Source organism: Camelina sativa, chromosome 12 (assembly GCF_030686135.1).
Source record: "Camelina sativa cultivar CO46 ecotype springtype chromosome 12, ASM3068613v1".
Classification (NCBI taxonomy): domain Eukaryota; kingdom Viridiplantae; phylum Streptophyta; class Magnoliopsida; order Brassicales; family Brassicaceae; genus Camelina; species Camelina sativa.
The window spans coordinates 1403684-1420667 of record NC_141891.1 but is presented as its reverse complement, the minus strand read 5'-3'; the positions used below and the strand labels follow the sequence as shown (position 1 = coordinate 1420667).

General features: G+C 32.5%; 1 long non-coding RNA gene and 1 pseudogene across 2 annotated transcripts; both read right to left on the bottom strand.

Annotated features, from left to right (window-relative positions):
- Positions 1-577: 577 nt before the first annotated feature.
- LOC104733107 (ethylene-responsive transcription factor RAP2-10-like) lies at positions 578-1564 on the bottom strand (annotated as a pseudogene).
- A 6160-nt stretch (positions 1565-7724) lies between these two features.
- LOC109128102 (uncharacterized) lies at positions 7725-16207 on the bottom strand. Of its 2 annotated transcripts, none has more exons than XR_015574151.1 (34): positions 16061-16207; positions 15849-15965; positions 15638-15754; positions 15427-15543; positions 15216-15332; positions 15004-15120; positions 14793-14909; positions 14582-14698; positions 14371-14487; positions 14160-14276; positions 13949-14065; positions 13738-13854; positions 13527-13643; positions 13316-13432; positions 13104-13220; positions 12893-13009; positions 12682-12798; positions 12470-12586; positions 12259-12375; positions 12048-12164; positions 11837-11953; positions 11626-11742; positions 11415-11531; positions 11204-11320; positions 10993-11109; positions 10782-10898; positions 10571-10687; positions 10360-10476; positions 10149-10265; positions 9938-10054; positions 9727-9843; positions 9403-9632; positions 9187-9314; positions 7725-8481 (listed from the first exon to the last, which is right to left on the bottom strand). It is a non-coding gene; the product is annotated as an uncharacterized LOC109128102 (long non-coding RNA). The 2 variants fall into 2 exon arrangements; XR_015574150.1 differs by having other exon boundaries at positions 8154-8481; positions 9516-9632.
- Between the last annotated feature and the right edge of the window lie 777 nt (positions 16208-16984).

The following is a 16984-nucleotide window of genomic DNA, read 5'->3' as shown; positions in this document are numbered from 1 at the left end:
ACGTTTAAGCTATCTAGTGGAGAAGAAAACACATTTGGTCTTTTCAAACAAGACCATAGACTAGAGATGAGAGCCAGATTCGATATGTGAGTGTTGTTTGCTGTCTTTGCCCCACAAAAACAGATTAGAAAACACAGAAGAAAGAAAGAGATGACTTTAGTAGTTGTTAGGATAATAGAGATGGAGAGAGCTTTAGTTGTTACGATCGGACCAGTTAAGACCCACTTACCATATTTGTTATGTAGGACACTCTTTGTCGTTCCCAATCTCTCGACTCTAATAGTCTCCTGTAGTCCTGTTTCTGCTGCTATTCACTCACCGCCGCGTTCACATATCTAATAAACATCCGACTAATATTTACTCTACTGAAACCGTACTGTGAATCATCAAAATGAATCAAATTAAACGAACATTATCAAAACAAAAAATTTAGTATTTTGGATGATCCTTTTACACTAGAAGACGTATCTAAATGATCTAGTAATGGCTTTATAACTTCTTTCTTATACCTTGGAACATCATTTAGTGGCTTTAACACGTAGATTTGTTGAGTACGAGAACTTAAGTTTAAGAGGAGTGGTTGAAATACTACTACTTATGGGAAGAAGATATCATTACAGTACTAGTAGTAGTAAATTAGTAATCACAAACTCAAGAGAGAGGTGGGTGCATGTTAGCAAACCGCCGCACATCGTAAAAACATACATTCTCTAATCTTCCTTGTACAACTTTTTTACTTGGGGTAAAGTGAAGGAAGAAGAAGAAGAACAAAGTAGGGAAGCTAGTGAAATCAAATCGATATATATAGTTCTTTTCCTAATCGTCCTCTGAAGTCTCCGGGTCAGGTAGTTTGTTCAAATCAACCCGTTCCCATGACTCGTTGTTACACCTCTTAAACTCTTCCTTACTAGTACACTCCTCCATATGATCATCATTAATACGATAATCACTATGATTATCTCCGTAATCATGATTACCACGTTGATGTTGACTTTGATGATGATGATGATGAAGATTTCCCCCCGCCGCTTCTAACGCATCCACTTGCGCTCCAACCTCCGCCGCTTTTCTCCTTATATAAGCCGCCGACATGTCCCCACCAGTACTGTTACCTCCACCGCCAGCCACCGTAACTCCGGCTAAAAGCTCCGGGAAGTTAAGCCTAGCGGAAGGACCACGGAGATAGTAAACCGCCGTGTCGTAAGCACGCGCCGCCGCCTCAGGAGTAGAGTAGGAGCCAAGCCAGATTCTTGACCGTTTATTAGGTTCTCTAATCTCCGACCCACTTCCCCCACTTCCTCATCCTTATCCCTTTATACGGCTTCTCTCTCTTCCTCGTCGCCGCAGCAGCCGCCGACGCAACCGTAACAACCGGAGTAGAAACAACCGTCGCCACTTCCGTCGCCGTCTCCATATGTAAGGTTTTCGCCGGAGATTTCAAGAAACCCACGAAAAGAATGAATCAATCTTTTTCTCTCGATCCAAAGAGATGAAAGAAGAAGAAGAAGAAGATGTGTGAAATTGACGGCGAAGCGATTACATGCGGAGAGGGAGATTGATGAACACGTGGGCCAAGAAGAGATGAGAGGAACACGAAACCGCAAAAGAGAAGTTTCAAAAAATTGACCGACACTAATCTCTTAATGACTTTCTCACTTTATATTGTTTCTCTTTTTTTTTTTTTTTTAGGTTATCTCTCTCTCTCTCTCTATATATATATATATATACACTTATTCTACTAAGACAGAGACAACAATCTCATCTTCCCTGACATTTATATACACACACATATAGATAATTCGAAGTTATTATATATTTTGTCTTTATTATTTGGACGGTATTAAAATATTTATAGTGTTAAATAATACTCTCATGCACCTTATTATTGTACTATTTTAATAAAGCTCGTCGGCTCTTTCCATTGGCCGGTTATCAACTTAATTTTCGATGCATTAAACATCCCGAACTACTAATAAAAATAAACAAAGATTGAATATAAACTCAAACTGCAATTTATTTTGTAATAACCTCTCTAATATATGTTTCCGTTGGCATATACTACTACATAACTAGAAATGACACCCATTATTGTAAAGATAGGTATATTTAAAATTGTTTATATGTACTACAATACAACACACGTTAATTTTTTTTTTTTTTTTTTTTTTTTTTTTTTACACACGTTAATTTTAGTGATCGGTTAAAGAAAATTAGATATGGACAGATAAGCGTCTTAATGATATAGTGTGAAATCAACAATACGGTATATATACGATTTAAGGCCTCATCGATAACGTCAATTTATTTATTTATTTTTAGTATATTACCCCATTTGTCTTAACGATATGAATCTATGATGATGATCTATTTTATCTCGCTTAACAGCTGCGTAATTTTGCATTGCTTTAAACATGTGTGAAAATGTCTAGTATCCCAAGCAATATGTAAATAAATCTCAAAATTTTCTACTCGGTACGGTTGATTTGAATTCTAAATGTCGCGAGTCAAACTTGGTATAAAAGCTTCTTGTTATAAATTTAAAATTTCTAATATCGATTCAGTTTGAGTTGACTATATGTATTGTACGTCGTTCAAATTGTCAAATCGTCAATAAATTGAAAATACAAAATAAACAGAGGATATTTATTGATTGCATGGAATAGGAATAGTATTGACGTAGGGAAGTGGGTCGTCGTTGTGGAATTTGGGAAACAATAATAAATGGGATTTAATTTAAGTTTTTTAAAAATTATTACAGAAATGTTAAAGCAATAATACGATTAATTTACTTACTGGAGTATTTGTTTTATTTTATTGTTTGCATTAAAGTAATTAATAGGGAAGAGGCGGTAATGACAGGCGTGTCTCCTTCTGTTCTGGGGACAAGTTAGTGGGATTACTGAGGAGCTTTTGTCTTTCCTTATTTCCTATGTCTTTCCTTTTTACACAAAAAGTATTATTTTAGGAGTGTTATTCTAAATTTCCAATATGCTTTTTAATGCTATATTTTCTTTTTTACCCCTAAACCCTAAGCTCTTGTCATTAAATTTAAACTATTAATCACTTATTAAATAGGGGCAAATATATATAATTCAAATTTTTTTTAATTTGTATGAAATGTGTTAGAATGACACTCTTTGTGAAACAGAGAGAGTAATATTTTAGTACTATAAATACATTTCATGCTTTTAATAATTATACTCAAAAAATTTCCGACTTATTCACAAATTATTTGAAAATTTTAATTCAAAATACTTTCGTAGGATCTACCTACAATTTTAAGAATACAAAGAATTGATAACTTTCCTATATAGTAGTTGTAGATGTTATAGGTAGCGAATTCTATTTTTGAACACATCACTATCTTTTGTTTACGATTTGAGACTTACTAAAAAATTTCCAAATTTTCCTATACTGTGTTTATAATTAAATTCCCAAACTTTGTGTGGTGTATATAGGTGATCCAACCATAAAACCTTAGTTAGTTCAGCTGAAAAAGAAGTCGTAATCTGAATTCCAATTATGAACATTTTCTAAAATAATTGCAAACAACAAATGGCATTAGTCACAATAAACTCTCCAAAATTTTGTATAAGAATAGAAATTTATTTATGTATTTATTAAAAAACACTAAAACAAAAAAAAAAAGTTTAGGTCGGTGGACAATAGCGTTTGGAAATAGACGTTCCATCCACGCAATAGCGATGTACTTTATTTGACTCTACTACCCTTTCAAATATCGTGATGTTATAAGGGAACTTAAGCCCACAAATGTAATTTCAAGTCCATGTTTCTCAACACTTCACAACACTGGAAAGACTAATTTTGTGATAATTTCTCAAAAAAACGGAATCTAATTATTTGGAAACAGTGAAAGTGCCTTTGGAGTTTAAATGCTTGAGCCACGCATTAAGAATAGATTATGTTATATTCGTCTGAAATTATAGCACCAAATTTATCGACAATATTTATGCGTTGTAAAATTCTTATTTTTAGTAGTATAAACTTGTGAGTTGTGAGTATGCGTTGTAGATGGACTGTTTTATTTGGAATCATCCGATTGACCTGTTAGTTTAGTCATTAGTATAATACTCTACTAGTATTATGTATTAGATGGTTAAATTAATACATGAAATATACCAAAATTCTATGTCGGTATTTTGATTTTTTTTTTTGTCGGCGTATTTTTGATTTTAAGTATTAATGACATGTATACAGTAACTTTAACATAACTGGATATATCGTTTTAAATGCAGATGTATGGATCTGTTTAAACGGATTTTTTTATATTTTAAATTCCATAATTTCTGAATACAGAGTATATTTCTCTAAGCAAACTTTCCAAGATATATTTATATTAGTATTTGTTTAGCCAACACGTCATCAAAGCATTGTTTTAGTATACGTGTGAGTATGTTATAGGGTAGCTTGGATTCTTATTCTAAATATCCAAATAAATAAATAACAATTCAAACGGAAAGTTTTCAATACGAGACGTACGTAGGTCCATATATGGTACGTACTATTATAGATGCGACCGACATCGAAGTCATGACAACGTAAACCGTATAATTTTCTGCTGTATGGATAAAGCCATAATATACACCACAAGATCTTACTTTTACTACCATTAGTTTTTGGAAATCCTTAGTTTTTCATAAGCAATAACCGAAAGTGTCCAAAAACTTGTTATAGCAAGACATTCTTGGTAGAGTACACATTTGTTTAACAGAAAGTTTCCATTTTTTATGTATAACAATTTTATGATAATTGCTGATTTTAACCAAGAAAAAAAAAAGAAATTGCAAACGGAACTTTAGTTGGTTCGGACAACGGGAAGACAAGATAATACATCTCTAACTAGCTAATCGAAGATGAAAACTAAAACGTTGAAAATTAAATAATATTACACTATCTAGGTTTAAAAAACTGAGCCTGATTCTATCATAAAAACAAAAGAGAGATCTTGACATTGATAACACGATATTTTTTGTCTGTGCTTCATAATTATTAAACTGTTTCTCTGTTATGCAAAGATTAGAGTTCTATATATTTTATCATTATAATCTGCCACTTGTTACTTGTTTAGTGCCGGAAGGAAAGAGATGCATGACATTTCTTCTAAATGACTTTTTTTTCGATCTCTCTCTCATTTCGTTAGGTTTTCTGAATAATTATCCAATATATTGTCAAGTATAGAACGGACCACCACTCATATTCGATACAACTATAGTATATCATAAGTGTAACTTTCTAGCTATGGATTTTACTTATTATTTTGTTTGGGGTGCAGCATTTCCTCAGACTATATATTCTGTAATTAGAAAATCATTCTATATTCAAACATATAACATATCTCAGATTGTTTGCCAAAAAAAAAAAAAAAAAATCTCAGACTTAAAAAAGGCCTGAGATATTTAATTTTAGATAATAAAAAGTAAACCAATAATATAATTCACTTCATAATACAAATGACCACAAAAATTAAAATAATCCAACAAAAATAAAGCAAATGAGTCTATAAAAATCATCATATATATGTAAAGAAAGAGAGAGGGAGAGCAACTACACGATAATTACTCAACACAATTATCAAAATTACGATTAGTATCTCAACATCATTCTTTCGTTTTCATAAATTGGATACTAGCGAATAGTCAACATTTGTTCTCACATCATAATCGTTTTCTTTGTAAAACCACGAAACTGGACAATTTTTTATTTTATACGTGTCATCTTTGGGCATGGTCACATATTTTGCGGTTGGACCAATATCTCTTCCAATTTTATCGGATATCCTTAAACAACTTATTAGACCATATACTACTTGATAGTATTAATCATATATCTTAAACAATTATGCAGTGGGGATTAGCTGTGAACTGGTTGGCACATGAACGTGCCAATTACCCACAATTCAAAACTTTAATTTTTATCTTTTGGGAGGACACACAATAGAAGCAAACCCTTGAATCGATAAAAGGACCACAGACATATAATAGTTTACGTACCTTATTGAATCTTCACAATTCTTTGTATCAAACCACGATAATTTCATTATATATAGAAACTATTAAAGAACACTTGTGTGTGTGTGTGTTTCTTTTTAACTGGATTCATTTTATGAAAGCTTTATATATCTATTACACTCATTTTATGAAATATTAAGATACCTGAAAGCGTTCTGCTTTTACTGTTAATAATACATGTGTTGATTCTATACAACAAGAAAAGTTAAAAAAGCAAAGATAGTTGTCTTCAATCGTGGTGTTATATTCGAACTCAATGTCAACACAACTTGAAAAAGTTTGCTTTACAATACAATCGGTTAATATTAACCATGATTATAAACCCGGAGGTTCGACTATTTTGTTAACACATGATTATACCGTTCAACCTACATTCAAGTATAATCGTTATTGTTGGATATAGGTTTCACCCAGCCTTAACAAGCTTTTCTACAGGCCCATTATCGAGATAGTCACCTCAAAGTCCAGAAATACAGGCTGACTAAAACCTTCTTACCGGACCGATAAAGCTCCTAGAAGGCCCAATTGAGACGGACAGCCCAATAAATGATGGCCCACCTAAGAACGACCGCCGACTTTACGGGAAGACAATTCCACATCGATCCCGAGGCAGAGAGATGAAGCGTCCCATCAGCTATATATACCAAGGGAGCAGCTTGCAGAGAGAGACAAGTAACATTGGACAAAAAGTCAAGAGTAAATCCGATTTTAAGCTTTAGTGCAGTTAGTCATTTTGAGAGTACAATTATCTGTAATTCGCCGTACGGCTTATAACAGCAATATTGTAATTCGACGATCTTTGACTATCTTAATAAAAATCCTTTGTTTCATCCTTCTTAATTATCATTCCTGAGTTAGTAGCTATACTAGTTCAACAGTTATTTTTTACAAAACTCATGTTATATAAACATGTGACAAAAATGGAAAACTGGCCTCGATTTATTTGATACACGTAATGAATAAAACTGTTTAGGTCATTAAAAAAAAACGTGCTGTTAAAGAGCTTGCTAAGTTTATTGAAAAAAGATTTCTTATAGGTTTAGACAACGCGTCAAGGTCGTAATTTATGTCAAAGCGTGGAAAATGAAAAGTTCATATGCTCGTATTGTATCTTCACAATGATTATTATAATTTTCAATTGTTATTCATTTTATATATTAAAAATTAGCATTTGGTAATCCTAATGAGTACTATTTCTAAGCAAACAAAGTATGTACTATTGTGTAACACAGCAAAAGTCTTGACTTTTAATAAAGCCAATCGAAAAGAGGCAAATGAAATTTTATGTAAGGGGTGAAAAGGTCATAAAACTGTAACGGTGCTGCACCTGAAGGTCAAAGAGCACATGTGAAAATTAATATAACTCGTGAGTGCTAAAGCCTAAAGGGATGTGTAATTTTTTTTTTTTTTTTTGATTTTTTATTATTATTTTTTAATAATTATTGAAGCTGCTGATGATGCATTTGTCAAAGATCGTAGGTAAAGTACATTAATATTGTCCAAAAATCTGGTTATTCGGCGTTTTACTACTTAACTTATTACATGCGACAACTGAATTATTGAAATTATATTATTGACTTATTTTTCCGTCAAATTATTGACTTGTTTATACACCTGCAGCATCGTATAATTTTTAAAATTCATTATCTAACTTGAATTTTTAAACAAGTTTATCTTTATGTCCCTCCTGAGACATGATAACAACAAGATTTATCTTTATTATGATGAGTAGGGATATTATTATTACAAGACCAGACCGGAGAAGATCAAAAGTAGATTGACTCGAAAATTTTAAGATCTTGAAAATGTTGTTTGAGCTTGCTTTTGGTCAGGCTTCTAAAACAGGTGTTTTGCATAGTCGAACCTCTCTATCATCAGCTATATATAACCGTAGTTTTTTACAAACCAACTGAACTGAATCTTTAAACTCATATATCGGCCCTAAATATGAACCAATTCAGGATCTTAATGGAAAGGCCCATGTTCTCTCTCAATTATGAATCCCATGACAAAACTTTGGCCCAGTAAAATCATGTTTTCCAGTGTTTTCTTTTTGTCTTCTTTCTTTTTGGTTTTTAGGTCTTGTCTTGGTTATAGGTCTAAAAATTTCTAGTAGACCTCAAATTCTCAAATATGCATGAACCTGCTAATAATGCTAATATTTTTCTGCATAATCACACAATCTATAACACATTTTGACCCCAAATGGTTTTATTTACACATTTTGATTCTAAATGGTTTTCTCCAAGCTTTAGTGAAAATCTTGTTTTTTTTTCTTCTTTTTTTTTTTTTTTTTTTGCTTTAGTGAAAATCTTGTTTGACTGTGTTGAATATGAGAGAGCTACCAATGCCCACTGCAGGAGTTGGATCCACTCACTAGTTCGATTCCCGATGAAAATGATGCTTTTTGGTTGTGATGACTCCCGGTGAAAAAGGTAGTGGGAAATTAAGGCTAGTTAACAAAAAAAATAAAACAATCATGAGAGAGCTCTTAACAAGTTTTATAAGTGACAATTTTGGTTGTGGTTTCTGTAGTTACAAACCATATTTGAATTGTCTATTTTTTTTTGTATAGTCATCAATTCCCTTAATCTTTTTACTAAAAACATCTCTTACTAAAAAAACATTATCCCATTTGTCTCAAATATTCAAAAGTACCCAAAATTTTAAATATTAAATATTAGTTTGTAAATATATTATATAATACATCATCAATTCTACCAAAATTGCTAACGGGTTGGGAAAAGGATCAAATATTAAAAAAATCAGAATAATAACTGGACACATTATTAATCTATCGATCCGAGTTTCTACGACTGTATTGGCTTTTTCATTTGAAAACAACGGTAAGAAAAGGATTAACACTTATATCAATATTCTCTGATAATTTAAATATAGTTTGTCGCATATATATTCAAAGTTAAAAAAAGATGACCAAAGTTGTAAAAGTAAAGAGTATTTTATTTCATTATTTGTAGAGTCAATTCTACCAAAATCATTAACGGGTTTGGGGGGGAAAAAATCAAATATAAAAATTTAAGATTAGAAAAAGCTAAACGAACGAGCTAAATCAATTTAACCTATAAATACGGGTTTCTATGATTTTACTGGCTTTAAAGACAACGGATAAGAAGAAGACGGAGACATGATAACTTACCATCAACTTTATGCCGAGATTAACGGCAAAATCCTCAGCGGCAGTTGCCGTCATTCGTTAGCTGACCAATGGACATATTTCCGTGATTGTGAGTTTCTCTCTCGCTTCTTAGTAAAATCTGATCTACTCTACAAATCAAACAAAATTCAAAGATAATTAGCACCAACACGACCAGAAACATGAGAAAGAGTATGATTAAAATAGAAAGATCATTACCAAACCTGACGATTCTTTCCTGAGAGAAGAAGAAGACAACATGATGAAAACAAAAAAACGTAGAACATGGAAATGCTTCTAAAAGATTAGCAAAACATTTTAATAAATCTTACCAGCCATCTTCAACTCTTGGTTATAATTTCCTCCCTTCCAAATTTAAAAAGAAACATAGAGAAGAGATGATGATTTAGGCAAAATTTCCTCCCTTCCCTGAAACTGACGATTCTTTCCTGAGAGAAGAAGAAGACAACATGATGAAAACAAAAAAACGTAGAACATGGAAATGCTTCTAAAAGATTAGCAAAACATTTTAATAAATCTTACCAGCCATCTTCAACTCTTGGTTATAATTTCCTCCCTTCCAAATTTAAAAAGAAACATAGAGAAGAGATGATGATTTAGGCAAAATTTCCTCCCTTCCCTGAAACTGACGATTCTTTCCTGAGAGAAGAAGAAGACAACATGATGAAAACAAAAAAACGTAGAACATGGAAATGCTTCTAAAAGATTAGCAAAACATTTTAATAAATCTTACCAGCCATCTTCAACTCTTGGTTATAATTTCCTCCCTTCCAAATTTAAAAAGAAACATAGAGAAAAGATGATGATTTAGGCAAAATTTCCTCCCTTCCCTGAAACTGACGATTCTTTCCTGAGAGAAGAAGAAGACAACATGATGAAAACAAAAAAACGTAGAACATGGAAATGCTTCTAAAAGATTAGCAAAACATTTTAATAAATCTTACCAGCCATCTTCAACTCTTGGTTATAATTTCCTCCCTTCCAAATTTAAAAAGAAACATAGAGAAGAGATGATGATTTAGGCAAAATTTCCTCCCTTCCCTGAAACTGACGATTCTTTCCTGAGAGAAGAAGAAGACAACATGATGAAAACAAAAAAACGTAGAACATGGAAATGCTTCTAAAAGATTAGCAAAACATTTTAATAAATCTTACCAGCCATCTTCAACTCTTGGTTATAATTTCCTCCCTTCCAAATTTAAAAAGAAACATAGAGAAGAGATGATGATTTAGGCAAAATTTCCTCCCTTCCCTGAAACTGACGATTCTTTCCTGAGAGAAGAAGAAGACAACATGATGAAAACAAAAAAACGTAGAACATGGAAATGCTTCTAAAAGATTAGCAAAACATTTTAATAAATCTTACCAGCCATCTTCAACTCTTGGTTATAATTTCCTCCCTTCCAAATTTAAAAAGAAACATAGAGAAGAGATGATGATTTAGGCAAAATTTCCTCCCTTCCCTGAAACTGACGATTCTTTCCTGAGAGAAGAAGAAGACAACATGATGAAAACAAAAAAACGTAGAACATGGAAATGCTTCTAAAAGATTAGCAAAACATTTTAATAAATCTTACCAGCCATCTTCAACTCTTGGTTATAATTTCCTCCCTTCCAAATTTAAAAAGAAACATAGAGAAGAGATGATGATTTAGGCAAAATTTCCTCCCTTCCCTGAAACTGACGATTCTTTCCTGAGAGAAGAAGAAGACAACATGATGAAAACAAAAAAACGTAGAACATGGAAATGCTTCTAAAAGATTAGCAAAACATTTTAATAAATCTTACCAGCCATCTTCAACTCTTGGTTATAATTTCCTCCCTTCCAAATTTAAAAAGAAACATAGAGAAGAGATGATGATTTAGGCAAAATTTCCTCCCTTCCCTGAAACTGACGATTCTTTCCTGAGAGAAGAAGAAGACAACATGATGAAAACAAAAAAACGTAGAACATGGAAATGCTTCTAAAAGATTAGCAAAACATTTTAATAAATCTTACCAGCCATCTTCAACTCTTGGTTATAATTTCCTCCCTTCCAAATTTAAAAAGAAACATAGAGAAGAGATGATGATTTAGGCAAAATTTCCTCCCTTCCCTGAAACTGACGATTCTTTCCTGAGAGAAGAAGAAGACAACATGATGAAAACAAAAAAACGTAGAACATGGAAATGCTTCTAAAAGATTAGCAAAACATTTTAATAAATCTTACCAGCCATCTTCAACTCTTGGTTATAATTTCCTCCCTTCCAAATTTAAAAAGAAACATAGAGAAGAGATGATGATTTAGGCAAAATTTCCTTCCTTCCCTGAAACTGACGATTCTTTCCTGAGAGAAGAAGAAGACAACATGATGAAAACAAAAAAACGTAGAACATGGAAATGCTTCTAAAAGATTAGCAAAACATTTTAATAAATCTTACCAGCCATCTTCAACTCTTGGTTATAATTTCCTCCCTTCCAAATTTAAAAAGAAACATAGAGAAGAGATGATGATTTAGGCAAAATTTCCTCCCTTCCCTGAAACTGACGATTCTTTCCTGAGAGAAGAAGAAGACAACATGATGAAAACAAAAAAACGTAGAACATGGAAATGCTTCTAAAAGATTAGCAAAACATTTTAATAAATCTTACCAGCCATCTTCAACTCTTGGTTATAATTTCCTCCCTTCCAAATTTAAAAAGAAACATAGAGAAGAGATGATGATTTAGGCAAAATTTCCTCCCTTCCCTGAAACTGACGATTCTTTCCTGAGAGAAGAAGAAGACAACATGATGAAAACAAAAAAACGTAGAACATGGAAATGGTTCTAAAAGATTAGCAAAACATTTTAATAAATCTTACCAGCCATCTTCAACTCTTGGTTATAATTTCCTCCCTTCCAAATTTAAAAAGAAACATAGAGAAGAGATGATGATTTAGGCAAAATTTCCTCCCTTCCCTGAAACTGACGATTCTTTCCTGAGAGAAGAAGAAGACAACATGATGAAAACAAAAAAACGTAGAACATGGAAATGCTTCTAAAAGATTAGCAAAACATTTTAATAAATCTTACCAGCCATCTTCAACTCTTGGTTATAATTTCCTCCCTTCCAAATTTAAAAAGAAACATAGAGAAGAGATGATGATTTAGGCAAAATTTCCTTCCTTCCCTGAAACTGACGATTCTTTCCTGAGAGAAGAAGAAGACAACATGATGAAAACAAAAAAACGTAGAACATGGAAATGCTTCTAAAAGATTAGCAAAACATTTTAATAAATCTTACCAGCCATCTTCAACTCTTGGTTATAATTTCCTCCCTTCCAAATTTAAAAAGAAACATAGAGAAGAGATGATGATTTAGGCAAAATTTCCTCCCTTCCCTGAAACTGACGATTCTTTCCTGAGAGAAGAAGAAGACAACATGATGAAAACAAAAAAAACGTAGAACATGGAAATGCTTCTAAAAGATTAGCAAAACATTTTAATAAATCTTACCAGCCATCTTCAACTCTTGGTTATAATTTCCTCCCTTCCAAATTTAAAAAGAAACATAGAGAAGAGATGATGATTTAGGCAAAATTTCCTCCCTTCCCTGAAACTGACGATTCTTTCCTGAGAGAAGAAGAAGACAACATGATGAAAACAAAAAAACGTAGAACATGGAAATGCTTCTAAAAGATTAGCAAAACATTTTAATAAATCTTACCAGCCATCTTCAACTCTTGGTTATAATTTCCTCCCTTCCAAATTTAAAAAGAAACATAGAGAAGAGATGATGATTTAGGCAAAATTTCCTCCCTTCCCTGAAACTGACGATTCTTTCCTGAGAGAAGAAGAAGACAACATGATGAAAACAAAAAAACGTAGAACATGGAAATGCTTCTAAAAGATTAGCAAAACATTTTAATAAATCTTACCAGCCATCTTCAACTCTTGGTTATAATTTCCTCCCTTCCAAATTTAAAAAGAAACATAGAGAAGAGATGATGATTTAGGCAAAATTTCCTCCCTTCCCTGAAACTGACGATTCTTTCCTGAGAGAAGAAGAAGACAACATGATGAAAACAAAAAAAACGTAGAACATGGAAATGCTTCTAAAAGATTAGCAAAACATTTTAATAAATCTTACCAGCCATCTTCAACTCTTGGTTATAATTTCCTCCCTTCCAAATTTAAAAAGAAACATAGAGAAGAGATGATGATTTAGGCAAAATTTCCTCCCTTCCCTGAAACTGACGATTCTTTCCTGAGAGAAGAAGAAGACAACATGATGAAAACAAAAAAACGTAGAACATGGAAATGCTTCTAAAAGATTAGCAAAACATTTTAATAAATCTTACCAGCCATCTTCAACTCTTGGTTATAATTTCCTCCCTTCCAAATTTAAAAAGAAACATAGAGAAGAGATGATGATTTAGGCAAAATTTCCTCCCTTCCCTGAAACTGACGATTCTTTCCTGAGAGAAGAAGAAGACAACATGATGAAAACAAAAAAACGTAGAACATGGAAATGCTTCTAAAAGATTAGCAAAACATTTTAATAAATCTTACCAGCCATCTTCAACTCTTGGTTATAATTTCCTCCCTTCCAAATTTAAAAAGAAACATAGAGAAGAGATGATGATTTAGGCAAAATTTCCTCCCTTCCCTGAAACTGACGATTCTTTCCTGAGAGAAGAAGAAGACAACATGATGAAAACAAAAAAACGTAGAACATGGAAATGCTTCTAAAAGATTAGCAAAACATTTTAATAAATCTTACCAGCCATCTTCAACTCTTGGTTATAATTTCCTCCCTTCCAAATTTAAAAAGAAACATAGAGAAGAGATGATGATTTAGGCAAAATTTCCTCCCTTCCCTGAAACTGACGATTCTTTCCTGAGAGAAGAAGAAGACAACATGATGAAAACAAAAAAACGTAGAACATGGAAATGCTTCTAAAAGATTAGCAAAACATTTTAATAAATCTTACCAGCCATCTTCAACTCTTGGTTATAATTTCCTCCCTTCCAAATTTAAAAAGAAACATAGAGAAGAGATGATGATTTAGGCAAAATTTCCTCCCTTCCCTGAAACTGACGATTCTTTCCTGAGAGAAGAAGAAGACAACATGATGAAAACAAAAAAACGTAGAACATGGAAATGCTTCTAAAAGATTAGCAAAACATTTTAATAAATCTTACCAGCCATCTTCAACTCTTGGTTATAATTTCCTCCCTTCCAAATTTAAAAAGAAACATAGAGAAGAGATGATGATTTAGGCAAAATTTCCTCCCTTCCCTGAAACTGACGATTCTTTCCTGAGAGAAGAAGAAGACAACCTGATGAAAACAAAAAAACGTAGAACATGGAAATGCTTCTAAAAGATTAGCAAAACATTTTAATAAATCTTACCAGCCATCTTCAACTCTTGGTTATAATTTCCTCCCTTCCAAATTTAAAAAGAGACATAGAGAAGAGATGATGATTTAGGCAAAATTTCCTCCCTTCCCTGAAACTGACGATTCTTTCCTGAGAGAAGAAGAAGACAACATGATGAAAACAAAAAAACGTAGAACATGGAAATGCTTCTAAAAGATTAGCAAAACATTTTAATAAATCTTACCAGCCATCTTCAACTCTTGGTTATAATTTCCTCCCTTCCAAATTTAAAAAGAAACATAGAGAAGAGATGATGATTTAGGCAAAATTTCCTCCCTTCCCTGAAACTGACGATTCTTTCCTGAGAGAAGAAGAAGACAACATGATGAAAACAAAAAAACGTAGAACATGGAAATGCTTCTAAAAGATTAGCAAAACATTTTAATAAATCTTACCAGCCATCTTCAACTCTTGGTTATAATTTCCTCCCTTCCAAATTTAAAAAGAAACATAGAGAAGAGATGATGATTTAGGCAAAATTTCCTCCCTTCCCTGAAACTGACGATTCTTTCCTGAGAGAAGAAGAAGACAACATGATGAAAACAAAAAAAACGTAGAACATGGAAATGCTTCTAAAAGATTAGCAAAACATTTTAATAAATCTTACCAGCCATCTTCAACTCTTGGTTATAATTTCATCCCTTCCAAATTTAAAAAGAAACATAGAGAAGAGATGATGATTTAGGCAAAATTTCTTCCCTTCCCTGAAACTGACGATTCTTTCCTGAGAGAAGAAGAAGACAACATGATGAAAACAAAAATACGTAGAACATGGAAATGCTTCTAAAAGATTAGCAAAACATTTTAATAAATCTTACCAGCCATCTTCAACTCTTGGTTATAATTTCCTCCCTTCCAAATTTAAAAAGAAACATAGAGAAGAGATGATGATTTAGGCAAAATTTCCTCCCTTCCCTGAAACTGACGATTCTTTCCTGAGAGAAGAAGAAGACAACATGATGAAAACAAAAAAACGTAGAACATGGAAATGCTTCTAAAAGATTAGCAAAACATTTTAATAAATCTTACCAGCCATCTTCAACTCTTGGTTATAATTTCCTCCCTTCCAAATTTAAAAAGAAACATAGAGAAGAGATGATGATTTAGGCAAAATTTCCTCCCTTCCCTGAAACTGACGATTCTTTCCTGAGAGAAGAAGAAGACAACATGATGAAAACAAAAAAACGTAGAACATGGAAATGCTTCTAAAAGATTAGCAAAACATTTTAATAAATCTTACCAGCCATCTTCAACTCTTGGTTATAATTTCCTCCCTTCCAAATTTAAAAAGAAACATAGAGAAGAGATGATGATTTAGGCAAAATTTCTTCCCTTCCCTGAAACTGACGATTCTTTCCTGAGAGAAGAAGAAGACAACATGATGAAAACAAAAAAAACGTAAAACATGGAAATGCTTCTAAAAGATTAGCAAAACATTTTAATAAATCTTACCAGCCGTGGAACGACTTTGCTCTCTCTATCTCTTGTTTTCTAAAAATAGTAAAAAAGGATGAGAAGCCTTTTGCTTTCTAAAAACTACTAAGAATGGTAAGTAAAGTGATGGTACAGAAGAAAGAAGAAGAGAAGTGATTTTGGGATGTTTCAAGAAACTGGCTACGACTTCACTTTTATAAGCAACTTTGATTAACGGCTACTTTTTTCTAACGTCTATATTTTTTACTGTTGTAATTTTTAAATCTTAAATCAAATGACCGTTGGTGAATTTCTGCCGTTCAGAGAGGAATTAAAAAGTTAAAAAATTACGACAACAAAGAGCCGTATTTTTTACTGTTGTAATTTTTAAATCTTAAATCAAATGACTGTTTGTGAATTTCTGCCGTTAAGAGAGAGGAACTAAAAAAGTTAAAAACTACGACAACTCTTTGGTGACGCAGAGTTATCATGTTTAAATTGCTTTGTGTCCAAGTGAAAACGAACCGATAACAAATCTCTCTAACCTCCCCCACCAAACCGGTTTAGTTATTGCTTGCACATACTCTAATAATCTACAAACCGGGATCCTCCTCCATACCGGATCATTTGCTTCTGGACCAAACTGTACTCTATGACAGTCATGAGCTACGTCGTTATCATGGGCCTTACCTTATGGCCCAGTAAAGAATCATTTGGTTAAATCCTTTCCCAAATTCATGTACTTTCCTACTTTTTTTAATACACCCCATTAATTAAAAAACCATACTATATATTTAACATTTTGTGATAAAACAAATCACACTATAGTTATTATATACGCAAACATTTAATATGTAATTTTAAAAATATTTAGAGATGTTTAATGCGAAAAATAAATTATTAACAAAAACAAAATTGGACTTCAAATTAGACACATTCTGTATTGAAACGACCCTAATTTCA